The sequence below is a fragment of the Rhinoderma darwinii genome, unplaced genomic scaffold (assembly GCF_050947455.1).
Source record: "Rhinoderma darwinii isolate aRhiDar2 unplaced genomic scaffold, aRhiDar2.hap1 Scaffold_4521, whole genome shotgun sequence".
Lineage (NCBI taxonomy): Eukaryota > Metazoa > Chordata > Amphibia > Anura > Rhinodermatidae > Rhinoderma > Rhinoderma darwinii.
In genome coordinates this window covers 55,856-79,260 of record NW_027463950.1, presented here as the reverse complement: position 1 = coordinate 79,260, position 23,405 = coordinate 55,856, and the positions used below count along the sequence as shown (strand labels likewise).

Sequence of the window (23,405 nt, the reverse complement as noted above, 5' to 3'; positions counted from 1 at the left end):
TGTCAATGGCCATTCTAAGCTGAATGTGCCTGCTCTCGTCTGATCGCAGAAGTTACACAGCTTAAGGCCTTGCTAGTACCAGTGTGGGAGACTGTCTGGGAATCCATGGTGCGGTTGCCTTTTTATTATGTCGTTTAGATTTTGTTTCACAATTGATTAAATAGGACTATCGATTAAAGCATTTAAAGTCAATGGCCATTCTAAGCTGAATGTGCCTGCTCTCGTCAGATCGCAGAAATTACACAGCTTAAGGCCTCGCTAGTACCAGTGTGGGAGACTGTCTGGGAATCCGTGGTGCGGTTGAATTTTTATTATGTCGTTTAGATTTTGTTTCACAATCGATTAAAAAGGACTATGGATTAAAGCATTTAATGTCAATGGCCATTCTAAGCTGAATGTCCCTGCTCTCGTCAGATCGCAGAAGTTACACAGCTTAAGGCCTCGCTAGTACCAGTGTGGGAGACTGTCTGGGAATCCGTGGTGCGGTTGACTTTTTATTATGTCGTTTAGATTTTGTTTCACAATCGATTAAAAAGGACTATGGATTAAAGCACTTAAGTTCAATGGCCATTCTAAGCTGAATGTGCCTGCTCTCGTCAGATCGCAGAAGTTACACAGCTTAAGACCTCGCTAGAACCAGTGTGGGAGACTGTCTGGGAATCCGTGGTGCGGTTGACTTTTTATTATGTCGTTTAGATTTTGTTTCACAATCGATTAAAAAGGACTATGGATTAACACATTTAATGTCAATGGCCTTTCTAAGCTGAATGTGCCTGCTCTCGTCAGATCGCAGAAGTTACACAGCTTAAGCCCTTGCTAGTACCAGTGTGGGAGACGGTCTGGGAATCCGTGGTGCGGTTGAATTGTTATTATGTCGTTTAGATTTTGTTTCACAATCGATTAAAAAGGACTATGGATTAAAGCATTTAATGTCAATGGCCTTTCTAAGCTGAATGTGCCTGCTCTCGTCAGATCGCAGAAGTTACACAGCTTAAGGCCATGCTAGTACCAGTGTGGGAGATTGTCTGGGAATCCGTGGTGCGGTTGACTTTTTATTATGTCGTTTAGATTACGTTTCACAATCGATTAAAAAGGACTATGGATTAAAGCATTTAAGGTCAATGGCCATTCTAAGCTGAATGTGCCTGCTCTCGTCAGATCGCAGAAGTTACACAGCTTAAGGCCTCGCTAGTACCAGTGTGGGAGACTGTCAGGGAATCCATGGTGCGGTTGACTTTTTATTATGTCGTTTAGATTTTGTTTCACAATAGATTAAATAGGACTATGGATTAAAGCATTCACCGACAATGGCCATTCTAAGCTGAATGTGCCTGCTCTCGTCAGAACGCAGAAGTTACACAGCTTAAGGCCTCGCTAGTGCCAGTGTGGGAGACTGTCTGGGAATCCGTGGTGCGGTTGAATTGTCATTATGTCGTTTAGATTTTGTTTCACAATCGATTAAAAAGGACTATGGATTAAAGCATTTAATGTCAATGGCCATTCTAAGCTGAATGTCCCTGCTCTCGTCAGATCGCAGAAGTTACACAGCTTAAGGCCTCGCTAGTACCAGTGTGGGAGACTGTCTGGGAATCTGTGGTGCGGTTGACTTTTTATTATGTAGTTTAGATTTTGTTTCACAATTGATTAAATAGGACTATCGATTAAAGCATTTAACGTCAATGGACTTTCTAAGCTGAATGTGCCTGCTCTCTTCAGATCGCAGAAGTTACACAGCTTAAGGCCTCGCTAGTACCAGTGTGGGAGACTGTCTGGGAATCCGTGGGGCGGTTGACTTTTTATTATGTCGTTTAGATTTTGTTTCACAATCGATTAAAAAGGACTATGGATTAAAACATTTTATGTCAATGGCCATTCTAAGCTGAATGTGCCTGCCCTCGTCAGATCGCAGAAGTTACACAGCTTAAGGCCTCGCTAGTACCATTGTGGGAGACTGTCTGGGAATCCGTGGTGCGGTTGAATTTTTATTATGTCATTTAGATTTTGTTTCACAATCGATTAAAAAGGACTATGGATTAAAGCATTTAATGTCAATGGCCATTCTAAGCTGAATGTCACTGCTCTCGTCAGATCGCAGAAGTTACACAGCTTAAGGCCTCGCTAGTACCAGTGTGGGAGACTGTCAGGGAATCCGTGGTGCAGTTGACTTTTTATTATGTCGTTTAGATTTTGTTTCACAATCGATTACAAAGGACTATGGATTAAAACATTTAATGTCAATGGCCATTCTAAGCTGAATGTGCCTGCTCTCGTCAGATCGCAGAAGTTACACAGCTTAAGGCCTCGCTAGTACCATTGTGGGAGACTGTCTGGGAATCCGTGGTGCGGTTGAATTTTTATTATGTCATTTAGATTTTGTTTCACAATCGATTAAAAAGGACTATGGATTAAAGCATTTAATGTCAATGGCCATTCTAAGCTGAATGTCCCTGCTCTCGTCAGATCGCAGAAGTTACACAGCTTAAGGCCTCGCTAGTACCAGTGTGGGAGACTGTCAGGGAATCCGTGGTGCAGTTGACTTTTTATTATGTCGTTTAGATTTTGTTTCACAATCGATTAAAAAGGACTATGGATTAAAGCATTTAATGTCAATGGCCATTCTAAGCTGAATGTGCCTGCTCTCGTCAGATCGCAGAAGTTACACAGCTTAAGGCCTCGCTAGTACCAGTGTGGGAGACTGTCTGGGAATCCGTGGTGTGGTTGACTTTTTATTATGTCGTTTAGATTTTGTTTCACAATCGATTAAAAAGGACTATGGATTAAAGAATTTAATGTCAATGGCCATTCTAAGCTGAATGTGCCTGCTCTCATCAGATCGCAGAAGTTGCACAGCTTAAGGCCTCGCTAGTACCAGTGTAGGAGACTGTCTGGGAACCCGTGGCACGGTTGACTTTTTATTATGTCGTTTAGATTTTGTTTCACAATAGATTAAATAGGACTATGGATTAAAGCATTTAATGTCAATGGCCATTCTAAGCTGAATGTGCCTGCTCTCGTCAGATCACAGAAGTTACACAGCTTAAGGCCTTGCTAGTACCAGTGTGGGAGACTGTCTGGGAATCCGTGGTGCAGTTGTCTTTTTATTATGTCGTTTAGATTTTGTTTCACAATAGATTAAAAATAAAAATAGACTAAAGCTTTAAAAGTTAATAGCCATTCTAAGCTTAAATGTGCCTTTTCTCGTCAAATCGCAGATATATAACACTTTAAGGACTCGCTAGTACGAGTGTGAGAGACTGTCTGGGAATCCGAGGTGCGGTTGACTTTTTATTATGTCGTTTAGATTTGTTTCAAATCGATTAAAATGGACTATGGATTAAAGCATTTAATGTCAATGGCCATTCTAAGCTGAATGAGCCTGCTCTTGTCGGATCGCAGAAGTTACACAGCTTAAGGCCTTGCTAGTACCAGTGTGGGAGACTGTCTGGGAATCCGTGGTGCGGTTGACTTTTTATTATGTCGTTTAGATTTTGTTTCACAATCGATTAAAAAGGACTATGGATTAAAGCATTTAATGTCAATTGCCATTCTAAGCTGAATGTGCCTGCTCTCGTCAGATCGCAGAAGTTACACAGCTTAAGGCCTCGCTAGTACCAGTGTGGGAGACTGTCTGGGAATCCGTGGTGCGGTTGCCTTTTTATTATGTCATTTAGATTTTGTTTCACAATCGATTAAAAAGGACTATGGATTAAAGCATTTCATGTCAATGCCCATTCTAAGCTGAATGTACCTGCTCTCGTCAGATCGCAGAGGTTACACAGCTTAAGGCCTCGCTAGTACCAGTGTGGGAGACTGTCTGGGAATCTGTGGTGCTGTTGACTTTTTATTATGTCGTTTAGATTTTGTTTCACAATCGATTAAAAAGGACTATGGATTAAAGCCTTTAATGTCAATGGCCATTCTAAGCTGAATGTCCCTGCTCTCGTCAGATCGCAGAAGTTACACAGCTTAAGGCCTCGCTGGTACCAGTGTGGGAGATTGTCTGGGAATCCGTGGTGCGGTTGACTTTTTATTATGTCGTTTAGATTTTGTTTCACAATCGATTAAAAAGGACTATGGATTAAAGCATTTAATGTCAATGGCCATTCTAAGCTGAATGTGCCTGCTCTCGTCAGATCGCAGAAGTTACACAGCTTAAGGCCTCGCTAGTACCAGTGTGGGAGACTGTCTGGGAATCCGTGGTGCGGTTGACTTTTTATTATGTCGTTTAGATTTTGTTTCACAATAGATTAAATAGGACTATGGATTAAAGCATTTAACGTCAACGGCCATTCTAAGCTGAATGTGCCTGCTCTCGTCAGATCGCAGAAGTTACACAGCTTAAGGCCTCGCTAGTACCAGTGTGGGAGACTGTCTGGGAATCCGTGGTGCGGTTGACTTTTTATTATGTCGTTTAGATTTTGTTTCACAATCGATTAAAAAGGACTATGGATTAAAGCATTTAATGTCAATGGCCATTCTAAGCTGAATGTGCCTGCTCTCGTCAGATCGCAGAAGTTACACAGCTTAAGGCCTCGCTAGTACTAGTGTGGGAGACTGTCTGGGAATCTGTGGTGCGGTTGCCTTTTTATTATGTCATTTAGATTTTGTTTCACAATCGATTAAAAAGGACTATGGATTAAAGCATTTCATGTCAATGGCCATTCTAAGCTGAATGTGCCTGCTCTCGTCAGATCGCAGAAGTTACACAGCTTAAGGCCTCGCTAGTACCAGTGTGGGAGACTGTCTCGGAATCCGTTGTGCGGTTGAATTTTTATTATGTCGTTTAGATTTTGTTTCACAATCGATTAAAAAGGACTATGGATTAAAGCCTTTAATGTCAATGGCCATTCTAAGCTGAATGTCCCTGCTCTCGTCAGATCGCAGAAGTTACACAGCTTAAGGCCTCGCTAGTACCAGTGTGGGAGACTGTCTGGGAATCCGTGGTGCGGTTGACTTTTTATTATGTCGTTTAGATTTTGTTTCACAATCGATTAAAAAGGACTATGGATTAAAGCATTTAACGTCAATGGCCATTCTAAGCTGAATGTGCCTTCTCTCGTCAGAACGCAGAAGTTACATAGCTTAAGTCCTCGCTAGTACCAGTGTGGGAGACTGTCTGGGAATCCGTGGTGCGGTTGACTTTTTATTATGTTGTTTAGATTTTGTTTCACAATAGATTAAATAGGACTATGGATTAGGGCTTTTAATGTCAATGGCCATTCTAAGCTGAATGTGCCTGCTCTCGTCAGATCGCAGAAGTTACACAGCTTAAGGCCTCGCTAGTACCAGTGTGGGAGACTGTCTGGGAATCCGTGGTGCGGTTGACTTTTTATTATGTCGTTTAGATTTTGTTTCACAATCGATTAAAAAGGACTATGGATTAAAGCATTTAAAGTCAATGGCCATTCTAAGCTGAATGTGCCTGCTCTCGTTAGATCGCAGAAGTTACACAGCTTAACGCCTCGCTAGTACCAGTGTGGGAGACTGTCTGGGAATCCGTGGTGCGGTTGACTTTTTATTATGTCGTTTAGATTTTGTTTCACAATAGATTAAATAGGACTATGGATTAAAGCATTTAACGTCAATGGCCATTCTAAGCTGAATGTGCTTGCTCTCGTCCGAACGCAGAAGTTACACAGCTTAAGGCCTCGCTAGTACCAGTGTGGGAGACTGTCTGGGAATCTGTGGTGCGGTTGAGTTTTTATTATGTCGTTTAGATTTTGTTTCACAATCGATTAAAAAGGACTATGTATTAATTCCTTTAATGTCAATGGCCATTCTAAGCTGAATGTCCCTGCTCTCGTCAGATCGCAGAAGTTACACAGCTTAAGGCCTCGCTGGTACCAGTGTGGGAGACTGTCTGGGAATCCGTGGTGCGGTTGACTTTTTATTATGTCGTTTAGATTTTGTTTCACAATCGATTAAAAAGGACTATGGATTAAAGCATTTAACGTCAATGGCCATTCTAAGCTGAATGTGCCTGCTCTCGTCAGAACGCAGAAGTTACATAGCTTAAGTCCTCGCTAGTACCAGTCTGGGAATCCGTGGTGCGGTTGACTTTTTATTATGTTGTTTAGATTTTGTTTCACAATAGATTAAAAAGGACTATGGATTAAAGCATTTAAAGTCAATGGCCATTCTAAGCTGAATGTGCCTGCTCTCGTTAGATCGCAGAAGTTACACAGCTTTACGCCTCGCTAGTACTAGTGTGGGAGACTGTCTGGGAATCCGTGGTGCGGTTGACTTTTTATTATGTCGTTTAGATTTTGTTTCACAATAGATTAAATAGGACTATGGATTAAAGCATTTAACGTCAATGGCCATTCTAAGCTGAATGTGCCTGCTCTCGTCCGAACGCAGAAGTTACACAGCTTAAGGCCTCGCTAGTACTAGTGTGGGAGACTGTCTGGGAATCCGTGGTGCGGTTGACTTTTTATTATGTCGTTTAGATTTTGTTTCACAATCGATTAAAAAGGACTATGGATTAAAGCATTTAACGTCAATGGCCATTCTAAGCTGAATGTGCCTGCTCTCGTCAGAACGCAGAAGTTACATAGCTTAAGTCCTCGCTAGTACCAGTGTGGGAGACTGTCTGGGAATCCGTGGTGCGGTTGAGTTTTTATTATGTTGTTTAGATTTTGTTTCACAATAGATTAAATAGGACTATGGATTAAGGCTTTAAATGTCAATGTCCATTCTAAGCTGAATGTGCCTGCTCTCGTCAGATCGCAGAAGTTACACAACTTAAGGCCTCGCTAGTACCAGTGTGGGAGACTGTCTGGGAATCCGTGGTGCGGTTGAGTTTTTATTATGTCGTTTAGATTTTGTTTCACAATCGATTAAAAAGGACTATGGATTAAAGCCTTTAATGTCAATGGCCATTCTAAGCTGAATGTCCCTGCTCTCGTCAGATCGCAGAAGTTACACAGCTTAAGGCCTCGCTGGTACCAGTGTGGGAGACTGTCTGGGAATGCGTGGTGCGGTTGACTTTTTATTATGTTGTTTAGATTTTGTTTCACAATAGATTAAATAGGACTATGGATTAAAGCTTTTAATGTCAATGGCTATTCTAAGCTGAATGTGCCTGCTCTCGTCAGATCGCAGAAGTTACACAGCTTAAGGCCTCGCTAGTACCAGTGTGGGAGACTGTCTGGGAATCCGTGGTGCGGTTGAATTTTTTTTATGTCGTTTAGATTTTGTTTCACAATAGATTAAATAGGACTATGGATTAAAGCATTTAATGTCAATGGCCATTCTAAGCTGAATGTGCCTGCTCTCGTCAGATCGCAGAAGTTACACAGCTTAAGGCCTCGCTAGTACCAGTGTGGGAGACTGTCTGGGAATCCGTGGTGCGGTTGACTTTTTATTATGTCGTTTAGATTTTGTTTCACAATAGATTAAATAGGACTATGGATTAAAGCATTTAACGTCAATGGCCATTCTAAGCTGAATGTCCCTGCTCTAGTCAGAACGCAGAAGTTACACAGCTTAAGGCTTCGCTAGTACCAGTGTGGGAGACTGTCTGGGAATCCGTGGTGCGGTTGAATTTTTATTATGTCGTTTAGATTTTGTTTCACAATCGATTAAAAAGGACTATGGATTAAAGAATTTAATGTCAATGTCCATTCTAAGCTGAATGTCCCTGCTCTCGTCAGATCACAGAAGTTACACAGCTTAAGGCCTCGCTAGTACCAGTGTGGGAGACTGTCTGGGAATCCGTGGTGCAGTTGACTTTTTATTATGTTGTTTAGATTTTGTTTCACAATAGATTAAATAGGACTATGGATTAAGGCTTTTAATGTCAATGGGCATTCTAAGCTGAATGTGCCTGCTCTCGTCAGATCGCAGAAGTTACACAGCTTAACGCCTCGCTCGTACCAGTGTGGGAGACTGTCTGGGAATCCGTGGTGCGGTTGAATTTTTATTATGTCGTTTAGATTTTGTTTCACAATCGATTAAAAAGGACTATGGATTAAAGCATTTAATGTCAATGGCCATTCTAAGCTGAATGTCCCAGCTCTCGTCAGATCGCAGAAGTTACACAGCTTAAGGCCTCGCTAGTACCAGTGTGGGAGACTGTCTGGGAATCCGTGGTGCGGTTGACTTTTTATTATGTCGTTTAGATTTTGTTTCACAATCGATTAAAAAGGACTATGGATTAAAGCATTTAATGTCAATGGCCATTCTAAGCTGAATGTGCCTGCTCTCGTCAGATCGCAGAAATTACACAGCTTAAGCCCTCGCTAGTACCAGTGTGGGAGACTGTCTGGGAATCCGTGGTGCGGTTGACTTTTTATTATGTCGTTTAGATTTTGTTTCACAATCGATTAAAAAGGACTATGGATTAAAGCATTTAATGTCAATGGCCATTCTAAGCTGAATGTCCCTGCTCTCGTCAGATCGCAGAAATTACACAGCTTAAGGCCTCGCTAGTACCAGTGTGGGAGACTGTCTGGGAATCCGTGGTGCGGTTGACTTTTTATTATGTCGTTTAGATTTTGTTTCACAATCGATTAAAAAGGACTATGGATTAAAGCATTTAATGTCAATGGCCATTCTAAGCTGAATGTGCCTGCTCTCGTCAGATCGCAGAAGTTACACAGCTTAAGGCCTCGCTAGTACTAGTGTGGGAGACTGTCTGGGAATCCGTGGTGCGGTTGACTTTTTATTATGTCGTTTAGATTTTGTTTCACAATCGATTAAAAAGGACTATGGATTAAAGCATTTAACGTCAATGGCCATTCTAAGCTGAATGTACCTGCTCTCGTCAGAACGCAGAAGTTACATAGCTTAAGTCCTCGCTAGTACCAGTGTGGGAGACTGTCTGGGAATCCGTGGTGCGGTTGACTTTTTATTATGTTGTTTAGATTTTGTTTCACAATAGATTAAATAGGACTATGGATTAAGGCTTTTAATGTCAATGTCCATTCTAAGCTGAATGTGCCTGCTCTCGTCAGATCGCAGAAGTTACACAACTTAAGGCCTCGCTAGTACCAGTGTGGGAGACTGTCTGGGAATCCGTGGTGCGGTTGAGTTTTTATTATGTCGTTTAGATTTTGTTTCACAATCGATTAAAAAGGACTATGGATTAAAGCCTTTAATGTCAATGGCCATTCTAAGCTGAATGTCCCTGCTCTCGTCAGATCGCAGAAGTTACACAGCTTAAGGCCTCGCTGGTACCAGTGTGGGAGACTGTCTGGGAATGCGTGGTGCGGTTGACTTTTTATTATGTTGTTTAGATTTTGTTTCACAATAGATTAAATAGGACTATGGATTAAGGCTTTTAATGTCAATGGCTATTCTAAGCTGAATGTGCCTGCTCTCGTCAGATCGCAGAAGTTACACAGCTTAAGGCCTCGCTAGTACCAGTGTGGGAGACTGTCTGGGAATCCGTGGTGCGGTTGAATTTTTATTATGTCGTTTAGATTTTGTTTCACAATAGATTAAATAGGACTATGGATTAAAGCATTTAACGTCAATGGCCATTCTAAGCTGAATGTGCCTGCTCTCGTCAGATCGCAGAAGTTACACAGCTTAAGGCCTCGCTAGTACCAGTGTGGGAGACTGTCTGGGAATCCGTGGTGCGGTTGACTTTTTATTATGTCGTTTAGATTTTGTTTCACAATAGATTAAATAGGACTATGGATTAAAGCATTTAACGTCAATGGCCATTCTAAGCTGAATGTCCCTGCTCTAGTCAGAACGCAGAAGTTACACAGCTTAAGGCCTCGCTAGTACCAGTGTGGGAGACTGTCTGGGAATCCGTGGTGCGGTTGAATTTTTATTATGTCGTTTAGATTTTGTTTCACAATCGATTAAAAAGGACTATGGATTAAAGAATTTAATGTTAATGTCCATTCTAAGCTGAATGTCCCTGCTCTCGTCAGATCACAGAAGTTACACAGCTTAAGGCCTCGCTAGTACCAGTGTGGGAGACTGTCTGGGAATCCGTGGTGCAGTTGACTTTTTATTATGTTGTATAGATTTTGTTTCACAATAGATTAAATAGGAATATGGATTAAGGCTTTTAATGTCAATGGGCATTCTAAGCTGAATGTGCCTGCTCTCGTCAGATCGCAGAAGTTACACAACTTAACGCCTCGCTCGTACCAGTGTGGGAGACTGTCTGGGAATCCGTGGTGCAGTTGAATTTTTATTATGTCGTTTAGATTTTGTTTCACAATCGATTAAAAAGGACTATGGATTAAAGCATTTAATGTCAATGGCCATTCTAAGCTGAATGTCCCTGCTCTCGTCAGATTGCAGAAGTTACACAGCTTAAGGCCTCGCTAGTACCAGTGTGGGAGACTGTCTGGGAATCCGTGGTGCGGTTTACTTTTTATTATGTCGTTTAGATTTTGTTTCACAATCGATTAAAAAGGACTATGGATTAAAGCATTTAATGTCAATGGCCATTCTAAGCTGAATGTCCCTGCTCTCGTCAGATCGCAGAAATTACACAGCTTAAGGCCTCGCTAGTACCAGTGTGGGAGACTGTCTGGGAATCCGTGGTGTGGTTTACTTTTTATTATGTCGTTTAGATTTTGTTTCACAATAGATTAAATAGGACTATGGATTAAAGCATTTAACGTCAATGGCCATTCTAAGCTGAATGTCCCTGCTCTAGTCAGAACGCAGACGTTACACAGCTTAAGGCCTCGCTAGTACCAGTGTGGGAGACTGTCTGGGAATCCGTGGTGCGGTTGAATTTTTATTATGTCGTTTAGATTTTGTTTCACAATCGATTAAAAAGGACTATGGATTAAAGAATTTAATGTTAATGTCCATTCTAAGCTGAATGTCCCTGCTCTCGTCAGATCACAGAAGTTACACAGCTTAAGGCCTCGCTAGTACCAGTGTGGGAGACTGTCTGGGAATCCGTGGTGCGGTTGGCTTTTTATTATGTTGTTTAGATTTTGTTTCACAATAGATTAAATAGGACTATGGATTAAAGCATTTAACGTCAATGGCCATTCTAAGCTGAATGTGCCTGCTCTCGTTAGATCGCAGAAGTTACACAGCTTAAGGCCTCGATAGTACCAGTGTGGGAGACTGTCTGGGAATCCGTGGTGTGGTTGACTTTTTATTATGTCGTTTAGATTTTGTTTCACAATCGATTAAAAAGGACTATGGATTAAAGCATTTAATGTCAATGGCCATTCTAAGCTGAATGTGCCTTCTCTCGTCAGATCGCAGAAGTTACACAGCTTAAGGCCTCGCTAGTACCAGTGTGGAAGACTGTCTGGGAATCCGTGGTGCGGTTGACTTTTTATTATGTCGTTTAGATTTTGTTTCACAATAGATTAAATTGGACTATGGATTAAAGCATTTAACGTCAATGGCCATTCTAAGCTGAATGTGCCTGCTCTCGTCAGAACGCAGAAGTTACACAGCTTAAGGCCTCGCTAGTACCAGTGTGGGAGACTCTCTGGGAATCCGTGGTGCGGTTGACTTTTTATTATGTTGTTTAGATTTTGTTTCACAATAGATTAAATAGGACTATGGATTAAGGCTTTTAATGTCAATGGCCATTCTAAGCTGAATGTGCCTGCTCTCGTCAGATCGCAGAAGTTACACAGCTTAAGGCCTCGCTAGTACCAGTGTGGGAGACTGTCTGGGAATCCGTGGTGCGGTTGACTTTTTATTATGTTGTTTAGATTTTGTTTCACAATCGATTAAAAAGGACTATGGATTAAAGCATTTAATGCCAATGGCCATTCTAAGCTGAATGTGCCTGCTCTCGTTAAATCGCAGAAGTTACACAGCTTAACGCCTCGCTAGTACTAGTGTGGGAGACTGTCTGGGAATCCGTGGTGCGGTTGCCTTTTTATTATGTCGTTTAGATTTTGTTTCACAATAGATTAAATAGGACTATGGATTAAAGCATTTAATGTCAATGGCCATTCTAAGCTGAATGTGCCTGCTCTCGTCAGATCGCAGAAGTTACACAGCTTAAGGCCTCGCTAGTACCAGTGTGGGAGACTGTCTGGGAATCCGTGGTGCGGTTGTCTTTATATTATGTCGTTTAGATTTTGTTTCACAATCGATTAAAAAGGACTATGGATTAAAGCATTTAATGTCAATGGCCATTCTAAGCTGAATGTGCCTTCTCTCGTCAGATCGCAGAAGTTACACAGCTTAAGGCCTCGCTAGTACCAGTGTGGGAGACTGTCTGGGAATCCATGGTGCGGTTGACTTTTTATTATGTCGTTTAGATATTGTTTCACAATCGATTAAAAAGGACTATGGATTAAAGCATTTAATGTCAAAGGCCATTCTAAGCTGAATGTGCCTGCTCTCGTCAAATCGCAGAAGTTACACAGCTTAAGGCCTCGCTAGTACCAGTGTGGGAGACTGTCTGGGAATCCGTGGTGCGGTTTACTTTTTATTATGTCGTTTAGATTTTGTTTCACAATCGATTAAAAAGGACTATGGATTAAAGCATTTAATGTCAATGGCCATTCTAAGCTGAATGTGCCTGCTCTCGTCAGATCGCAGAAGTTACACAGCTTAAGGCCTCGCTAGTACCAGTGTGGAAGACTGTCTGGGAATCCGTGGTGCGGTTGCCTTTTTATTATGTCGTTTAGATTTTGTTTCACAATAGATTAAATAGGACTATGGATTAAAACATTTAACGTCAATGGCCATTCTAAACTGAATGCGCCTGCTCTCGTCAGAACGCAGAAGTTACACAGCTTAAGGCCTCGCTAGTACCAGTGTGGGAGACTGTCTGGGAATCCGTGGTGCGGTTGAATTTTTATTATGTCGTTTAGATTTTGTTTCACAATCGATTAAAAAGGACTATGGATTAAAGCATTTAATATCAATGGCCATTCTAAGCTGAATGTCCCTGCTCTCGTCAGATCGCAGAAGTTACACAGCTTAAGGCCTCGCTAGTACCAGTGTGGGAGACTGTCTGGGAATCAGTGGTGCGGTTGACTTTTTATTATGTCGTTTAGATTTTGTTTCACAATAGATTAAATTGGACTATGGATTAAAGCATTTAACGTCAATGGCCATTCTAAGCTGAATGTGCCTGCTCTCGTCAGAACGCAGAAGTTACACAGCTTAAGGCCTCGCTAGTACCAGTGTGGGAGACTCTCTGGGAATCCGTGGTGCGGTTGACTTTTTATTATGTTGTTTAGATTTTGTTTCACAATCGATTAAAAAGGACTATGGATTAAAGCATTTAATGTCAATGGCCATTCTAAACTGAATGTGCCTGCTCTCGTCAGATCGCAGAAGTTACACAGCTTAAGGCCTCGCTAGTACCAGTGTGGGAGACTGTCTGGGAATCCGTGGTGCGGTTGACTTTTTATTATGTCGTTTAGATTTTGTTTCACAATCGATTAAAAAGGACTATGGATTAAAGCATTTAATGTCAATGGCCATTCTAAGCTGAATGTGCCTGCTCTCGTCAGATTGCTGAAGTTACACAGCTTAAGGCCTCAATAGTACCAGTGTGGGAGACTCTCTGGGAATCCGTGGTGCGGTTGACTTTTTATTATGTCGTTTAGATTTTGTTTCACAATCGATTAAAAAGGACTATGGATTAAAGCATTTAATGTCAATGGCCATTCTAAGCTGAATGTGCCTGCTCTCGTCAGATTGCAGAAGTTACACAGCTTAAGGCCTCACTAGTACCAGTGTGGGAGACTGTCTGGGAATCCGTGGTGCGGTTGCCTATTTATTATGTCGTTTAGATTTTGTTTCACAATAGATTAAAAAGGACTATGGATTAAAGCATTTAATGTCAATGGCCATTCTAAGCTGAATGTGCCTGCTCTCGTCAGATCGCAGAAGTTACACAGCTTAAGGCCTCGCTAGTACCAGTGTGGGAGACTGTCTGGGAATCCGTGGTGCGGTTGGATTTTTATTATGTTGTTTAGATTTTGTTTCACAATAGATTAAATAGGACTATGGATTAAGGCTTTTAATGTTAATGGCCATTCTAAGCTGAATGTGCCTGCTCTCGTCAGATCGCAGAAGTTACACAGCTTAAGGCCTCGCTAGTACCAGTGTGGGAGACTGTCTGGGAATCCGTGGTGCGGTTGACTAATTATTATGTCGTTTAGATTTTGTTTCACAATAGATTAAATAGGACTATGGATTAAAGCATTTAACATCAATGGCCGTTCTAAGCTGAATGTGCCTGCTCTCGTCAGATCGCAGAAGTTACACAGCTTAAGGCCTCGATAGTACCAGTGTGGGAGACTGTCTGGGAATCCGTGGTGCGGTTGACTTTTTATTATGTTGTTTAGATTTTGTTTCACAATCGATTAAAAAGGACTATGGATTAAAGCATTTAATGTCAATGGCCATTCTAAGCTGAATGTGCCTGCTCTCGGCAGAACGCTGAAGTTACACAGCTTAAGGCCTCAATAGTACCAGTGTGGGAGACTCTCTGGGAATCCGTGGTGCGGTTGACTTTTTATTATGTTGTTTAGATTTTGTTTCACAATAGATTAAATAGGACTATGGATTAAGGCTTTTAATGTCAATGGCCATTCTAAGCTGAATGTGCCTGCTCTCGTCAGATCGCAGAAGTTACACAGCTTAAGGCCTCGCTAGTACCAGTGTGGGAGACTGTCTGGGAATCCGTGGTGCGGTTGACTTTTTATTATGTTGTTTAGATTTTGTTTCACAATCGATTAAAAAGGACTATGGATTAAAGCATTTAATGCCAATGGCCATTCTAAGCTGAATGTGCCTGCTCTCGTTAAATCGCAGAAGTTACACAGCTTAACGCCTCGCTAGTACTAGTGTGGGAGACTGTCTGGGAAACCGTGGTGCGGTTGCCTTTTTATTATGTCGTTTAGATTTTGTTTCACAATAGATTAAATAGGACTATGGATTAAAGCATTTAATGTCAATGGCCATTCTAAGCTGAATGTGCCTGCTCTCGTCAGATCGCAGAAGTTACACAGCTTAAGGCCTCGCTAGTACCAGTGTGGGAGACTGTCTGGGAATCCGTGGTGCGGTTGTCTTTATATTATGTCGTTTAGATTTTGTTTCACAATCGATTAAAAAGGACTATGGATTAAAGCATTTAATGTCAATGGCCATTCTAAGCTGAATGTGCCTTCTCTCGTCAGATCGCAGAAGTTACACAGCTTAAGGCCTCGCTAGTACCAGTGTGGGAGACTGTCTGGGAATCCATGGTGCGGTTGACTTTTTATTATGTCGTTTAGATATTGTTTCACAATCGATTAAAAAGGACTATGGATTAAAGCATTTAATGTCAAAGGCCATTCTAAGCTGAATGTGCCTGCTCTCGTCAAATCGCAGAAGTTACACAGCTTAAGGCCTCGCTAGTACCAGTGTGGGAGACTGTCTGGGAATCCGTGGTGCGGTTTACTTTTTATTATGTCGTTTAGATTTTGTTTCACAATCGATTAAAAAGGACTATGGATTAAAGCATTTAATGTCAATGGCCATTCTAAGCTGAATGTGCCTGCTCTCGTCAGATCGCAGAAGTTACACAGCTTAAGGCCTCGCTAGTACCAGTGTGGAAGACTGTCTGGGAATCCGTGGTGCGGTTGCCTTTTTATTATGTCGTTTAGATTTTGTTTCACAATAGATTAAATAGGACTATGGATTAAAACATTTAACGTCAATGGCCATTCTAAACTGAATGCGCCTGCTCTCGTCAGAACGCAGAAGTTACACAGCTTAAGGCCTCGCTAGTACCAGTGTGGGAGACTGTCTGGGAATCCGTGGTGCGGTTGAATTTTTATTATGTCGTTTAGATTTTGTTTCACAATCGATTAAAAAGGACTATGGATTAAAGCATTTAATATCAATGGCCATTCTAAGCTGAATGTCCCTGCTCTCGTCAGATCGCAGAAGTTACACAGCTTAAGGCCTCGCTAGTACCAGTGTGGGAGACTGTCTGGGAATCAGTGGTGCGGTTGACTTTTTATTATGTCGTTTAGATTTTGTTTCACAATAGATTAAATTGGACTATGGATTAAAGCATTTAACGTCAATGGCCATTCTAAGCTGAATGTGCCTGCTCTCGTCAGAACGCAGAAGTTACACAGCTTAAGGCCTCGCTAGTACCAGTGTGGGAGACTCTCTGGGAATCCGTGGTGCGGTTGACTTTTTATTATGTTGTTTAGATTTTGTTTCACAATCGATTAAAAAGGACTATGGATTAAAGCATTTAATGTCAATGGCCATTCTAAACTGAATGTGCCTGCTCTCGTCAGATCGCAGAAGTTACACAGCTTAAGGCCTCGCTAGTACCAGTGTGGGAGACTGTCTGGGAATCCGTGGTGCGGTTGACTTTTTATTATGTCGTTTAGATTTTGTTTCACAATCGATTAAAAAGGACTATGGATTAAAGCATTTAATGTCAATGGCCATTCTAAGCTGAATGTGCCTGCTCTCGTCAGATTGCTGAAGTTACACAGCTTAAGGCCTCAATAGTACCAGTGTGGGAGACTCTCTGGGAATCCGTGGTGCGGTTGACTTTTTATTATGTCGTTTAGATTTTGTTTCACAATCGATTAAAAAGGACTATGGATTAAAGCATTTAATGTCAATGGCCATTCTAAGCTGAATGTGCCTGCTCTCGTCAGATTGCAGAAGTTACACAGCTTAAGGCCTCACTAGTACCAGTGTGGGAGACTGTCTGGGAATCCGTGGTGCGGTTGCCTATTTATTATGTCGTTTAGATTTTGTTTCACAATAGATTAAAAAGGACTATGGATTAAAGCATTTAATGTCAATGGCCATTCTAAGCTGAATGTGCCTGCTCTCGTCAGATCGCAGAAGTTACACAGCTTAAGGCCTCGCTAGTACCAGTGTGGGAGACTGTCTGGGAATCCGTGGTGCGGTTGGATTTTTATTATGTTGTTTAGATTTTGTTTCACAATAGATTAAATAGGACTATGGATTAAGGCTTTTAATGTTAATGGCCATTCTAAGCTGAATGTGCCTGCTCTCGTCAGATCGCAGAAGTTACACAGCTTAAGGCCTCGCTAGTACCAGTGTGGGAGACTGTCTGGGAATCCGTGGTGCGGTTGACTAATTATTATGTCGTTTAGATTTTGTTTCACAATAGATTAAATAGGACTATGGATTAAAGCATTTAACATCAATGGCCGTTCTAAGCTGAATGTGCCTGCTCTCGTCAGATCGCAGAAGTTACACAGCTTAAGGCCTCGATAGTACCAGTGTGGGAGACTGTCTGGGAATCCGTGGTGCGGTTGACTTTTTATTATGTTGTTTAGATTTTGTTTCACAATCGATTAAAAAGGACTATGGATTAAAGCATTTAATGTCAATGGCCATTCTAAGCTGAATGTGCCTGCTCTCGGCAGAACGCTGAAGTTACACAGCTTAAGGCCTCAATAGTACCAGTGTGGGAGACTCTCTGGGAATCCGTGGTGCGGTTGACTTTTTATTATGTCGTTTAGATTTTGTTTCACAATCGATTAAAAAGGACTATGGATTAAAGCATTTAATGTCAATGGCCATTCTAAGCTGAATGTGCCTGCTCTCGTCAGATTGCAGAAGTTACACAGCTTAAGGCCTCACTAGTACCAGTGTGGGAGACTGTCTGGGAATCCGTGGTGCGGTTGCCTTTTTATTATGTAGTTTAGATTTTGTTTCACAATCGATTAAAAAGGACTATGGATTAAAGCATTTAATGTCAATGGCCATTCTAAGCTGAATGTGCCTGCTCTCGTCAGATCGCAGAAGTTACACAGCTTAAGGCCTCGCTAGTACCAGTGTGGGAGACTGTCTGGGAATCCGTGGTGCGGTTGGATTTTTATTATGTTGTTTAGATTTTGTTTCACAATAGATTAAATAGGACTATGGATTAAGGCTTTTAATGTTAATGGCCATTCTAAGCTGAATGTGCCTGCTCTCGTCAGATCGCAGAAGTTACACAGCTTAAGGCCTCGCTAGTACCAGTGTGGGAGACTGTCTGGGAATCCGTGGTGCGGTTGACTAATTATTATGTCGTTTAGATTTTGTTTCACAATAGATTAAATAGGACTATGGATTAAAGCATTTAACGTCAATGGCCGTTCTAAGCTAAATGTGCCTGCTCTCGTCAGATCGCAGAAGTTACACAGCTTAAGGCCTCGATAGTACCAGTGTGGGAGACTGTCTGGGAATCCGTGGTGCGGTTGACTTTTTATTATGTCGTTTAGATTTTGTTTCACAATCGATTAAAAAGGACTATGGATTAAAGCATTTAATGTCAATGGCCATTCTAAGCTGAATGTCCCTGCTCTCGTCAGATCGCAGAAGTTACACAGCTTAAGGCCTCGCTAGTACCAGTGTGGGAGACTGTCTGGGAATCCGTGGTGCGGTTGACTTTTTATTATGTCGTTTAGATTTTGTTTCACAATCGATTAAAAAGGACTATGGATTAAAGCATTTAATGTCAATGGCCATTCTAAGCTGAATGTGCCTGCTCTCGTCAGATCGCAGAAGTTACACAGCTTAAGGCCTCGCTAGTACCAGTGTGGGAGACTCTCTGGGAATCCGTGGTGCGGTTGAATTTTTATTATGTTGTTTAGATTTTGTTTCACAATAGATTAAATAGGACTATGGATTAAGGCTTTTAATGTCAATCGCCATTCTAAGCTGAATGTGCCTGCTCTCGTCAGATCGCAGAAGTTCCACAGCTTAAGGCCTCGCTAGTACCAGTATGGGAGACTGTCTGGGAATCCGTGGTGCGGTTGACTTTTTATTATGTCGTTTAGATTTTGTTTCACAATTGATTAAAAAGGACTATGGATTAAATAATTTAACGTCAATTGCCATTCTAAGCTGAATGTGCCTGCTCTCGTCAGATCGCAGAAGTTACACAGCTTAAGGCCTCGCTAGTACCAGTGTGGGAGACTGTCTGGGAATCCGTGGTGCGGTTGCCTTTTTATTATGTCGTTTAGATTTTGTTTCACAATAGATTAAATAGGACTATGGATTAAAGCATTTAACGTCAATGGCCATTCTAAGCTGAATGTGCCTGCTCTCGTCAGATCGCAGAAGTTACACAGCTTAAATCTTCGCTAGTACCAGTGTGGGAGACTGTCTGGGAATCCGTGGTGCGGTTGACTTTTTATTATGTCGTTTAGATTTTGTTTCACAATAGATTAAATAGGACTATGGATTAAAGCATTTAAAGTCAATGGCCATTCTAAGCTGAATGTGCCTGCTCTCGTCAGAACGCAGAAGTTACACAGCTTAAGGCCTCGCTAGTACCAGTGTGGGAAACTGTCTGGGAATCCGTGGTGTGGTTGACTTTTTATTATGTCGTTTAGATTTTGTTTCACAAGCGATTAAAAAGGACTATGGATTAAAGCATTTAATGTCAATGGCCATTCTAAGCTGAATGTCCCTGCTCTCGTCAGATCGCAGAAGTTACACAGCTTAAGGCCTCGCTAGTACCAGTGTGGGAGACTCTCTGGGAATCCGTGGTGCGGTTGACTTTTTATTATGTTGTTTAGATTTTGTTTCACAATAGATTAAATAGGACTATGGATTAAGGCTTTTAATGTTAATCGCCATTCTAAGCTGAATGTGCCTGCTCTCGTCAGATCCCAGAAGTTACACAGCTTAAGGCCTCGCTAGTACCAGTATGGGAGACTGTCTGGGAATCCGTGGTGCGGTTGACTTTTTATTATGTTGTTTAGATTTTGTTTCACAATAGATTAAATAGGACTATGGATTAAGGCTTTTAATGTCAATGGCCATTCTAAGCTGAATGTGCCTGCTCTCGTCAGATCGCAGAAGTTACACAGCTTAAGGCCTCGCTAGTACCAGTGTGGAAGACTGTCTGGGAATCCGTGGTGCGGTTGACTTTTTATTATGTTGTTTAGATTTTGTTTCACAATCGATTAAAAAGGACTATGGATTAAATCATTTAACGTCAATGGCCATTCTAAGCTGAATGTGCCTGCTCTCGTCAGATCGCAGAAGTTACACAGCTTAAGGCCTCGCTAGTTCCAGTGTGGGAGACTGTGTGGGAATCCGTGGTGCGGTTGACTTTTTATTATGTCGTTTAGATTTTGTTTCACAATCGATTAAAAAGGACTATGGATTAAAGCATTTAATGTCAATGGCCATTCTAAGCTGAATGTGCCTGCTCTCGTCAGATCGCATAAGTTACACAGCTTAAGGCCTCGCTAGTACCAGGGTGGGAGACTGTCTGGGAATCCGTGGTGCGGTTGACTTTTTATTATGTCGTTTAGATTTTGTTTCACAATCGATTAAAAAGGACTATGGATTAAATCATTTAACGTCAATGGCCATTCTAAGCTGAATGTGCCTGCTCTCGTCAGATCGCAGAAGTTACACAGCTTAAGGCCTCGCTAGTACCAGTGTGGGAGACTGTCTGGGAATCCGTGGTGCGGTTGAATTTTTATTATGTCGTTTAGATTTTGTTTCACAATCGATTAAAAAGGACTATGGATTAAAACATTTAATGTCAATGGCCATTCTAAGCTGAATGTCCCTGCTCTCGTCAGATCGCAGAAGTTACACAGCTTAAGGCCTCGCTAGTACCAGTATGGGAGACTGTCTGGGAATCCGTGGTGCGGTTGACTTTTTATTATGTTGTTTAGATTTTGTTTCACAATAGATTAAATAGGACTATGGATTAAGGCTTTTAATGTCAATGGCCATTCTAAGCTGAATGTGCCTGCTCTCGTCAGATCGCAGAAGTTACACAGCTTAAATCCTCGCTAGTACCAGTGTGGGAGACTGTCTGGGAATCCGTGGTGCGGTTGACTTTTTATTATGTCGTTTAGATTTTGTTTCACAATAGATTAAATAGGACTATGGATTAAGGCTTTTAACGTCAATGGCCATTCTAAGCTGAATGTGCCTGCTCTCGTCAGATCGCAGAAGTTACACAGCTTAAATCCTCGCTAGTACCAGTGTGGGAGACTGTCTGGGAATCCGTGGTGCGGTTGACTTTTTATTATGTCGTTTAGATTTTGTTTCACAATAGATTAAATATGACTATGGATTAAGGCTTTTAATGTCAATCGCCATTCTAAGCTGAATGTGCCTGCTCTCGTCAGATCGCAGAAGTTACACAGCTTAAGGCCTCGCTAGTACCAGTGTGGGAGACTGTCTGGGAATCAGTGGTGCGGTTGACTTTTTATTATGTTGTTTAGATTTTGTTTCACAATCGATTAAAAAGGACTATGGATTAAAGCATTTAATGTCAATGGCCATTCTAAGCTGAATGTGCCTGCTCTCGTTGGATCGCAGAAGTTACACAGCTTAACGCCTCGCTAGTACCAGTGTGGGAGACTGTCTGGGAATCCGTGGTGCGGTTGAATTTTTATTATGTCGTTTAGATTTTGTTTCACAATCGATTAAAAAGGACTATGGATTAAAGCATTTAATGTCAATGGCCATTCTAAGCTGAATGTCCCTGCTCTCGTCAGATCGCAGAAGTTACACAGCTTAAGGCCTCGCTAGTACCAGTGTGGGAGACTGTCTGGGAATCCGTGGTGCAGTTGACTTTTTATTATGTCGTTTAGATTTTGTTTCACAATCGATTAAAAAGGACTATGGATTAAAGCATTTAATGTCAATGGCCATTCTAGGCTGAATGTACCTGCTTTCGTCAGATCGCAGAAGTTACACAGCTTAAGGCCTCGCTAGTACCAGTGTGGGAGACTGTCTGGGAATCCGTGGTGCGGTTGACTTTTTATTATGTCGTTTAGATTTTGTTTCACAATAGATTAAATAGGACTATGGATTAAAGCATTTAATGTCAATGGCTATTCTAAGCTGAATGTGCCTGCTCTCGTCAGAACGCAGAAGTTACACAGCTTAAGGCCTCGCTAGTACCAGTGTGGGAGACTGTCTGGGAATCCGTGGAGCGGTTGGCTTTTTATTATGTTGTTTAGATTTTGTTTCACAATAGATTAAATAGGACTATGAATTAAGGCTTTTAATGTTAATGGCCATTCTAAGCTGAATGTGCCTGCTCTCGTCAGAATGCAGAAGTTACACAGCTTAAGGCCTCGCTAGTACCAGTGTGGGAGACTGTCTGGGAATCCATGGTGCGGTTGACTTTTTATTATGTCGTTTAGATTTTGTTTCACAATCGATTAAAAAGGACTATGGATTAAATCATTTAATGTCAATGGCCATTCTAAGCTGAATGTGCCTGCTCTCGTCAGATCGCAGAAGTTACACAGCTTAAGGCCTCGCTTGTACCAGTGTGGGAGACTGTCTGGGAATCCGTGGTGCGGTTGAATTTTTATTATGTCGTTTCGATTTTGTTTCACAATCGATTAAATAGGACTATGGATTAAAGCATTTAACGTCAATGGCCATTCTAAGCTGAATGTGCCTGCTCTCGTCAGATCGCAGAAGTTACACAGCTTAAGGCCTCGCTAGTACCAGTGTGGGAGACTGTCTGGGAATCCGTGGTGCGGTTGAATTTTTATTATGTCGTTTAGATTTTGTTTCACAATCGATTAAAAAGGACTATGGATTAAAGCATTTAATGTCAATGGCCATTCTAAACTGAATATCCCTGCTCTCGTCAGATCGCAGAAGTTACACACCTTAAGGCCTCGCTAGTACCAGTGTGGGAGACTGTCTGTGAATCCGTGGTGCGGTTGAGTTTTTATTATGTCGTTTAGATTTTGTTTCACAATCGATTAAAAAGGACTATGGATTAAAGCATTTAATGTCAATGGCCATTCTAAGCTGAATGTGCCTGCTCTCGTCAGATCGCAGAAGTTACACAGCTTAAGGCCTCGCTAGTACCAGTGTGGGAGACTGTCTGGGAATCCGTGGTGCGGTTGACTTTTTATTATGTCGTTTAGATTTTGTTTCACATTAGATTAAATAGGACTATGGATTAAATTATTTACCGTCAATGGCCATTCTAAGCTGAATGTGCCTGCTCTCGTCAGATCGCAGAAGTTACACAGCTTAAGGCCTCGCTAGTACCAGTGTGGGAGACTGTCTGGGAATCCGTGGTGCGGTTGAATTTTTATTATGTCGTTTAGATTTTGTTTCACAATCGATTAAAAAGGACTATGGATTAAAGCATTTAATGTCAATGGCCATTCTAAGCTGAATGTCCCTGCTCTCGTCAGATCGCAGAAGTTACACAGCTTAAGGCCTCGCTAGTACCAGTGTGGGAGACTGTCTGGGAATCCGTGGTGCAGTTGACTTTTTATTATGTCGTTTAGATTTTGTTTCACAATCGATTAAAAAGGACTATGGATTAAAGCATTTAATGTCAATGGCCATTCTAGGCTGAATGTACCTGCTTTCGTCAGATCGCAGAAGTTACACAGCTTAAGGCCTCGCTAGTACCAGTGTGGGAGACTGTCTGGGAATCTGTGGTGCGGTTGACTTTTTATTATGTCGTTTAGATTTTGTTTCACAATAGATTAAATAGGACT

The 23,405-nt window shown here is 41.7% G+C and overlaps 108 pseudogenes; all 108 read left to right on the top strand.

The window, feature by feature from the left end:
• The first annotated feature begins 1 nt into the window (after nucleotide 1).
• LOC142716570 (5S ribosomal RNA) lies at nucleotides 2–120 on the top strand (annotated as a pseudogene).
• A 67-nt stretch (nucleotides 121–187) lies between these two features.
• LOC142716583 (5S ribosomal RNA) lies at nucleotides 188–306 on the top strand (annotated as a pseudogene).
• Nucleotides 307–373: 67 nt separating this feature from the next.
• On the top strand, nucleotides 374–492 carry LOC142716496 (5S ribosomal RNA; annotated as a pseudogene).
• Nucleotides 493–931: 439 nt separating this feature from the next.
• LOC142716835 (5S ribosomal RNA) lies at nucleotides 932–1,050 on the top strand (annotated as a pseudogene).
• Nucleotides 1,051–1,117: 67 nt separating this feature from the next.
• LOC142716779 (5S ribosomal RNA) lies at nucleotides 1,118–1,236 on the top strand (annotated as a pseudogene).
• A 67-nt stretch (nucleotides 1,237–1,303) lies between these two features.
• On the top strand, nucleotides 1,304–1,422 carry LOC142716915 (5S ribosomal RNA; annotated as a pseudogene).
• A 67-nt stretch (nucleotides 1,423–1,489) lies between these two features.
• Nucleotides 1,490–1,608, top strand: LOC142716567 (5S ribosomal RNA; annotated as a pseudogene).
• A 253-nt stretch (nucleotides 1,609–1,861) lies between these two features.
• Nucleotides 1,862–1,980, top strand: LOC142716873 (5S ribosomal RNA; annotated as a pseudogene).
• A 67-nt stretch (nucleotides 1,981–2,047) lies between these two features.
• Nucleotides 2,048–2,166, top strand: LOC142716861 (5S ribosomal RNA; annotated as a pseudogene).
• A 67-nt stretch (nucleotides 2,167–2,233) lies between these two features.
• Nucleotides 2,234–2,352, top strand: LOC142716658 (5S ribosomal RNA; annotated as a pseudogene).
• A 67-nt stretch (nucleotides 2,353–2,419) lies between these two features.
• Nucleotides 2,420–2,538, top strand: LOC142716633 (5S ribosomal RNA; annotated as a pseudogene).
• A 67-nt stretch (nucleotides 2,539–2,605) lies between these two features.
• On the top strand, nucleotides 2,606–2,724 carry LOC142716539 (5S ribosomal RNA; annotated as a pseudogene).
• A 67-nt stretch (nucleotides 2,725–2,791) lies between these two features.
• LOC142716867 (5S ribosomal RNA) lies at nucleotides 2,792–2,910 on the top strand (annotated as a pseudogene).
• Nucleotides 2,911–2,977: 67 nt separating this feature from the next.
• Nucleotides 2,978–3,096, top strand: LOC142716870 (5S ribosomal RNA; annotated as a pseudogene).
• A 252-nt stretch (nucleotides 3,097–3,348) lies between these two features.
• LOC142716926 (5S ribosomal RNA) lies at nucleotides 3,349–3,467 on the top strand (annotated as a pseudogene).
• A 67-nt stretch (nucleotides 3,468–3,534) lies between these two features.
• Nucleotides 3,535–3,653, top strand: LOC142716513 (5S ribosomal RNA; annotated as a pseudogene).
• Nucleotides 3,654–3,720: 67 nt separating this feature from the next.
• LOC142716674 (5S ribosomal RNA) lies at nucleotides 3,721–3,839 on the top strand (annotated as a pseudogene).
• Nucleotides 3,840–3,906: 67 nt separating this feature from the next.
• LOC142716823 (5S ribosomal RNA) lies at nucleotides 3,907–4,025 on the top strand (annotated as a pseudogene).
• Nucleotides 4,026–4,092: 67 nt separating this feature from the next.
• On the top strand, nucleotides 4,093–4,211 carry LOC142716846 (5S ribosomal RNA; annotated as a pseudogene).
• Nucleotides 4,212–4,278: 67 nt separating this feature from the next.
• Nucleotides 4,279–4,397, top strand: LOC142716505 (5S ribosomal RNA; annotated as a pseudogene).
• A 67-nt stretch (nucleotides 4,398–4,464) lies between these two features.
• On the top strand, nucleotides 4,465–4,583 carry LOC142716597 (5S ribosomal RNA; annotated as a pseudogene).
• A 253-nt stretch (nucleotides 4,584–4,836) lies between these two features.
• Nucleotides 4,837–4,955, top strand: LOC142716495 (5S ribosomal RNA; annotated as a pseudogene).
• Nucleotides 4,956–5,208: 253 nt separating this feature from the next.
• Nucleotides 5,209–5,327, top strand: LOC142716834 (5S ribosomal RNA; annotated as a pseudogene).
• A 67-nt stretch (nucleotides 5,328–5,394) lies between these two features.
• LOC142716832 (5S ribosomal RNA) lies at nucleotides 5,395–5,513 on the top strand (annotated as a pseudogene).
• A 67-nt stretch (nucleotides 5,514–5,580) lies between these two features.
• Nucleotides 5,581–5,699, top strand: LOC142716758 (5S ribosomal RNA; annotated as a pseudogene).
• Nucleotides 5,700–5,766: 67 nt separating this feature from the next.
• Nucleotides 5,767–5,885, top strand: LOC142716648 (5S ribosomal RNA; annotated as a pseudogene).
• Nucleotides 5,886–6,126: 241 nt separating this feature from the next.
• On the top strand, nucleotides 6,127–6,245 carry LOC142716768 (5S ribosomal RNA; annotated as a pseudogene).
• Nucleotides 6,246–6,312: 67 nt separating this feature from the next.
• Nucleotides 6,313–6,431, top strand: LOC142716853 (5S ribosomal RNA; annotated as a pseudogene).
• Nucleotides 6,432–6,498: 67 nt separating this feature from the next.
• LOC142716910 (5S ribosomal RNA) lies at nucleotides 6,499–6,617 on the top strand (annotated as a pseudogene).
• Nucleotides 6,618–6,870: 253 nt separating this feature from the next.
• LOC142716695 (5S ribosomal RNA) lies at nucleotides 6,871–6,989 on the top strand (annotated as a pseudogene).
• A 67-nt stretch (nucleotides 6,990–7,056) lies between these two features.
• LOC142716721 (5S ribosomal RNA) lies at nucleotides 7,057–7,175 on the top strand (annotated as a pseudogene).
• Nucleotides 7,176–7,242: 67 nt separating this feature from the next.
• On the top strand, nucleotides 7,243–7,361 carry LOC142716822 (5S ribosomal RNA; annotated as a pseudogene).
• A 67-nt stretch (nucleotides 7,362–7,428) lies between these two features.
• Nucleotides 7,429–7,547, top strand: LOC142716952 (5S ribosomal RNA; annotated as a pseudogene).
• A 67-nt stretch (nucleotides 7,548–7,614) lies between these two features.
• On the top strand, nucleotides 7,615–7,733 carry LOC142716922 (5S ribosomal RNA; annotated as a pseudogene).
• Nucleotides 7,734–7,986: 253 nt separating this feature from the next.
• On the top strand, nucleotides 7,987–8,105 carry LOC142716706 (5S ribosomal RNA; annotated as a pseudogene).
• Nucleotides 8,106–8,172: 67 nt separating this feature from the next.
• Nucleotides 8,173–8,291, top strand: LOC142716656 (5S ribosomal RNA; annotated as a pseudogene).
• Nucleotides 8,292–8,358: 67 nt separating this feature from the next.
• LOC142716488 (5S ribosomal RNA) lies at nucleotides 8,359–8,477 on the top strand (annotated as a pseudogene).
• A 67-nt stretch (nucleotides 8,478–8,544) lies between these two features.
• LOC142716578 (5S ribosomal RNA) lies at nucleotides 8,545–8,663 on the top strand (annotated as a pseudogene).
• Nucleotides 8,664–8,730: 67 nt separating this feature from the next.
• Nucleotides 8,731–8,849, top strand: LOC142716600 (5S ribosomal RNA; annotated as a pseudogene).
• A 253-nt stretch (nucleotides 8,850–9,102) lies between these two features.
• Nucleotides 9,103–9,221, top strand: LOC142716694 (5S ribosomal RNA; annotated as a pseudogene).
• Nucleotides 9,222–9,288: 67 nt separating this feature from the next.
• On the top strand, nucleotides 9,289–9,407 carry LOC142716719 (5S ribosomal RNA; annotated as a pseudogene).
• Nucleotides 9,408–9,474: 67 nt separating this feature from the next.
• LOC142716810 (5S ribosomal RNA) lies at nucleotides 9,475–9,593 on the top strand (annotated as a pseudogene).
• A 67-nt stretch (nucleotides 9,594–9,660) lies between these two features.
• LOC142716881 (5S ribosomal RNA) lies at nucleotides 9,661–9,779 on the top strand (annotated as a pseudogene).
• A 67-nt stretch (nucleotides 9,780–9,846) lies between these two features.
• On the top strand, nucleotides 9,847–9,965 carry LOC142716977 (5S ribosomal RNA; annotated as a pseudogene).
• A 253-nt stretch (nucleotides 9,966–10,218) lies between these two features.
• Nucleotides 10,219–10,337, top strand: LOC142716862 (5S ribosomal RNA; annotated as a pseudogene).
• A 67-nt stretch (nucleotides 10,338–10,404) lies between these two features.
• LOC142716760 (5S ribosomal RNA) lies at nucleotides 10,405–10,523 on the top strand (annotated as a pseudogene).
• A 67-nt stretch (nucleotides 10,524–10,590) lies between these two features.
• LOC142716974 (5S ribosomal RNA) lies at nucleotides 10,591–10,709 on the top strand (annotated as a pseudogene).
• Nucleotides 10,710–10,962: 253 nt separating this feature from the next.
• On the top strand, nucleotides 10,963–11,081 carry LOC142716558 (5S ribosomal RNA; annotated as a pseudogene).
• A 67-nt stretch (nucleotides 11,082–11,148) lies between these two features.
• On the top strand, nucleotides 11,149–11,267 carry LOC142716921 (5S ribosomal RNA; annotated as a pseudogene).
• A 67-nt stretch (nucleotides 11,268–11,334) lies between these two features.
• LOC142716541 (5S ribosomal RNA) lies at nucleotides 11,335–11,453 on the top strand (annotated as a pseudogene).
• Nucleotides 11,454–11,520: 67 nt separating this feature from the next.
• LOC142716798 (5S ribosomal RNA) lies at nucleotides 11,521–11,639 on the top strand (annotated as a pseudogene).
• A 253-nt stretch (nucleotides 11,640–11,892) lies between these two features.
• LOC142716538 (5S ribosomal RNA) lies at nucleotides 11,893–12,011 on the top strand (annotated as a pseudogene).
• Nucleotides 12,012–12,078: 67 nt separating this feature from the next.
• LOC142716957 (5S ribosomal RNA) lies at nucleotides 12,079–12,197 on the top strand (annotated as a pseudogene).
• Nucleotides 12,198–12,450: 253 nt separating this feature from the next.
• On the top strand, nucleotides 12,451–12,569 carry LOC142716729 (5S ribosomal RNA; annotated as a pseudogene).
• Nucleotides 12,570–12,636: 67 nt separating this feature from the next.
• LOC142716603 (5S ribosomal RNA) lies at nucleotides 12,637–12,755 on the top strand (annotated as a pseudogene).
• Nucleotides 12,756–12,822: 67 nt separating this feature from the next.
• On the top strand, nucleotides 12,823–12,941 carry LOC142716793 (5S ribosomal RNA; annotated as a pseudogene).
• A 67-nt stretch (nucleotides 12,942–13,008) lies between these two features.
• Nucleotides 13,009–13,127, top strand: LOC142716529 (5S ribosomal RNA; annotated as a pseudogene).
• Nucleotides 13,128–13,194: 67 nt separating this feature from the next.
• LOC142716586 (5S ribosomal RNA) lies at nucleotides 13,195–13,313 on the top strand (annotated as a pseudogene).
• A 67-nt stretch (nucleotides 13,314–13,380) lies between these two features.
• On the top strand, nucleotides 13,381–13,499 carry LOC142716825 (5S ribosomal RNA; annotated as a pseudogene).
• Nucleotides 13,500–13,566: 67 nt separating this feature from the next.
• On the top strand, nucleotides 13,567–13,685 carry LOC142716804 (5S ribosomal RNA; annotated as a pseudogene).
• A 67-nt stretch (nucleotides 13,686–13,752) lies between these two features.
• LOC142716684 (5S ribosomal RNA) lies at nucleotides 13,753–13,871 on the top strand (annotated as a pseudogene).
• Nucleotides 13,872–13,938: 67 nt separating this feature from the next.
• Nucleotides 13,939–14,057, top strand: LOC142716516 (5S ribosomal RNA; annotated as a pseudogene).
• A 67-nt stretch (nucleotides 14,058–14,124) lies between these two features.
• On the top strand, nucleotides 14,125–14,243 carry LOC142716727 (5S ribosomal RNA; annotated as a pseudogene).
• Nucleotides 14,244–14,310: 67 nt separating this feature from the next.
• LOC142716815 (5S ribosomal RNA) lies at nucleotides 14,311–14,429 on the top strand (annotated as a pseudogene).
• A 67-nt stretch (nucleotides 14,430–14,496) lies between these two features.
• Nucleotides 14,497–14,615, top strand: LOC142716785 (5S ribosomal RNA; annotated as a pseudogene).
• A 253-nt stretch (nucleotides 14,616–14,868) lies between these two features.
• LOC142716537 (5S ribosomal RNA) lies at nucleotides 14,869–14,987 on the top strand (annotated as a pseudogene).
• Nucleotides 14,988–15,054: 67 nt separating this feature from the next.
• Nucleotides 15,055–15,173, top strand: LOC142716955 (5S ribosomal RNA; annotated as a pseudogene).
• Nucleotides 15,174–15,426: 253 nt separating this feature from the next.
• Nucleotides 15,427–15,545, top strand: LOC142716728 (5S ribosomal RNA; annotated as a pseudogene).
• A 67-nt stretch (nucleotides 15,546–15,612) lies between these two features.
• LOC142716601 (5S ribosomal RNA) lies at nucleotides 15,613–15,731 on the top strand (annotated as a pseudogene).
• A 67-nt stretch (nucleotides 15,732–15,798) lies between these two features.
• LOC142716792 (5S ribosomal RNA) lies at nucleotides 15,799–15,917 on the top strand (annotated as a pseudogene).
• A 67-nt stretch (nucleotides 15,918–15,984) lies between these two features.
• On the top strand, nucleotides 15,985–16,103 carry LOC142716517 (5S ribosomal RNA; annotated as a pseudogene).
• Nucleotides 16,104–16,170: 67 nt separating this feature from the next.
• On the top strand, nucleotides 16,171–16,289 carry LOC142716585 (5S ribosomal RNA; annotated as a pseudogene).
• Nucleotides 16,290–16,356: 67 nt separating this feature from the next.
• Nucleotides 16,357–16,475, top strand: LOC142716824 (5S ribosomal RNA; annotated as a pseudogene).
• A 67-nt stretch (nucleotides 16,476–16,542) lies between these two features.
• On the top strand, nucleotides 16,543–16,661 carry LOC142716803 (5S ribosomal RNA; annotated as a pseudogene).
• A 67-nt stretch (nucleotides 16,662–16,728) lies between these two features.
• LOC142716683 (5S ribosomal RNA) lies at nucleotides 16,729–16,847 on the top strand (annotated as a pseudogene).
• A 67-nt stretch (nucleotides 16,848–16,914) lies between these two features.
• On the top strand, nucleotides 16,915–17,033 carry LOC142716515 (5S ribosomal RNA; annotated as a pseudogene).
• Nucleotides 17,034–17,100: 67 nt separating this feature from the next.
• On the top strand, nucleotides 17,101–17,219 carry LOC142716726 (5S ribosomal RNA; annotated as a pseudogene).
• A 67-nt stretch (nucleotides 17,220–17,286) lies between these two features.
• On the top strand, nucleotides 17,287–17,405 carry LOC142716814 (5S ribosomal RNA; annotated as a pseudogene).
• A 67-nt stretch (nucleotides 17,406–17,472) lies between these two features.
• LOC142716802 (5S ribosomal RNA) lies at nucleotides 17,473–17,591 on the top strand (annotated as a pseudogene).
• A 67-nt stretch (nucleotides 17,592–17,658) lies between these two features.
• Nucleotides 17,659–17,777, top strand: LOC142716682 (5S ribosomal RNA; annotated as a pseudogene).
• Nucleotides 17,778–17,844: 67 nt separating this feature from the next.
• On the top strand, nucleotides 17,845–17,963 carry LOC142716514 (5S ribosomal RNA; annotated as a pseudogene).
• Nucleotides 17,964–18,030: 67 nt separating this feature from the next.
• LOC142716762 (5S ribosomal RNA) lies at nucleotides 18,031–18,149 on the top strand (annotated as a pseudogene).
• A 67-nt stretch (nucleotides 18,150–18,216) lies between these two features.
• LOC142716494 (5S ribosomal RNA) lies at nucleotides 18,217–18,335 on the top strand (annotated as a pseudogene).
• Nucleotides 18,336–18,402: 67 nt separating this feature from the next.
• LOC142716628 (5S ribosomal RNA) lies at nucleotides 18,403–18,521 on the top strand (annotated as a pseudogene).
• A 67-nt stretch (nucleotides 18,522–18,588) lies between these two features.
• On the top strand, nucleotides 18,589–18,707 carry LOC142716518 (5S ribosomal RNA; annotated as a pseudogene).
• A 67-nt stretch (nucleotides 18,708–18,774) lies between these two features.
• Nucleotides 18,775–18,893, top strand: LOC142716512 (5S ribosomal RNA; annotated as a pseudogene).
• Nucleotides 18,894–18,960: 67 nt separating this feature from the next.
• Nucleotides 18,961–19,079, top strand: LOC142716966 (5S ribosomal RNA; annotated as a pseudogene).
• A 67-nt stretch (nucleotides 19,080–19,146) lies between these two features.
• Nucleotides 19,147–19,265, top strand: LOC142716561 (5S ribosomal RNA; annotated as a pseudogene).
• A 67-nt stretch (nucleotides 19,266–19,332) lies between these two features.
• LOC142716502 (5S ribosomal RNA) lies at nucleotides 19,333–19,451 on the top strand (annotated as a pseudogene).
• A 67-nt stretch (nucleotides 19,452–19,518) lies between these two features.
• Nucleotides 19,519–19,637, top strand: LOC142716568 (5S ribosomal RNA; annotated as a pseudogene).
• A 67-nt stretch (nucleotides 19,638–19,704) lies between these two features.
• On the top strand, nucleotides 19,705–19,823 carry LOC142716569 (5S ribosomal RNA; annotated as a pseudogene).
• A 67-nt stretch (nucleotides 19,824–19,890) lies between these two features.
• LOC142716711 (5S ribosomal RNA) lies at nucleotides 19,891–20,009 on the top strand (annotated as a pseudogene).
• Nucleotides 20,010–20,076: 67 nt separating this feature from the next.
• On the top strand, nucleotides 20,077–20,195 carry LOC142716532 (5S ribosomal RNA; annotated as a pseudogene).
• Nucleotides 20,196–20,262: 67 nt separating this feature from the next.
• LOC142716618 (5S ribosomal RNA) lies at nucleotides 20,263–20,381 on the top strand (annotated as a pseudogene).
• Nucleotides 20,382–20,448: 67 nt separating this feature from the next.
• Nucleotides 20,449–20,567, top strand: LOC142716982 (5S ribosomal RNA; annotated as a pseudogene).
• A 67-nt stretch (nucleotides 20,568–20,634) lies between these two features.
• On the top strand, nucleotides 20,635–20,753 carry LOC142716888 (5S ribosomal RNA; annotated as a pseudogene).
• Nucleotides 20,754–20,820: 67 nt separating this feature from the next.
• On the top strand, nucleotides 20,821–20,939 carry LOC142716887 (5S ribosomal RNA; annotated as a pseudogene).
• Nucleotides 20,940–21,006: 67 nt separating this feature from the next.
• LOC142716956 (5S ribosomal RNA) lies at nucleotides 21,007–21,125 on the top strand (annotated as a pseudogene).
• Nucleotides 21,126–21,378: 253 nt separating this feature from the next.
• Nucleotides 21,379–21,497, top strand: LOC142716508 (5S ribosomal RNA; annotated as a pseudogene).
• A 67-nt stretch (nucleotides 21,498–21,564) lies between these two features.
• Nucleotides 21,565–21,683, top strand: LOC142716552 (5S ribosomal RNA; annotated as a pseudogene).
• A 67-nt stretch (nucleotides 21,684–21,750) lies between these two features.
• Nucleotides 21,751–21,869, top strand: LOC142716672 (5S ribosomal RNA; annotated as a pseudogene).
• Nucleotides 21,870–21,936: 67 nt separating this feature from the next.
• On the top strand, nucleotides 21,937–22,055 carry LOC142716872 (5S ribosomal RNA; annotated as a pseudogene).
• A 67-nt stretch (nucleotides 22,056–22,122) lies between these two features.
• Nucleotides 22,123–22,241, top strand: LOC142716756 (5S ribosomal RNA; annotated as a pseudogene).
• A 67-nt stretch (nucleotides 22,242–22,308) lies between these two features.
• On the top strand, nucleotides 22,309–22,427 carry LOC142716617 (5S ribosomal RNA; annotated as a pseudogene).
• A 253-nt stretch (nucleotides 22,428–22,680) lies between these two features.
• On the top strand, nucleotides 22,681–22,799 carry LOC142716773 (5S ribosomal RNA; annotated as a pseudogene).
• A 67-nt stretch (nucleotides 22,800–22,866) lies between these two features.
• LOC142716616 (5S ribosomal RNA) lies at nucleotides 22,867–22,985 on the top strand (annotated as a pseudogene).
• Nucleotides 22,986–23,052: 67 nt separating this feature from the next.
• On the top strand, nucleotides 23,053–23,171 carry LOC142716507 (5S ribosomal RNA; annotated as a pseudogene).
• Nucleotides 23,172–23,238: 67 nt separating this feature from the next.
• LOC142716657 (5S ribosomal RNA) lies at nucleotides 23,239–23,357 on the top strand (annotated as a pseudogene).
• Nucleotides 23,358–23,405: the final 48 nt, after the last annotated feature.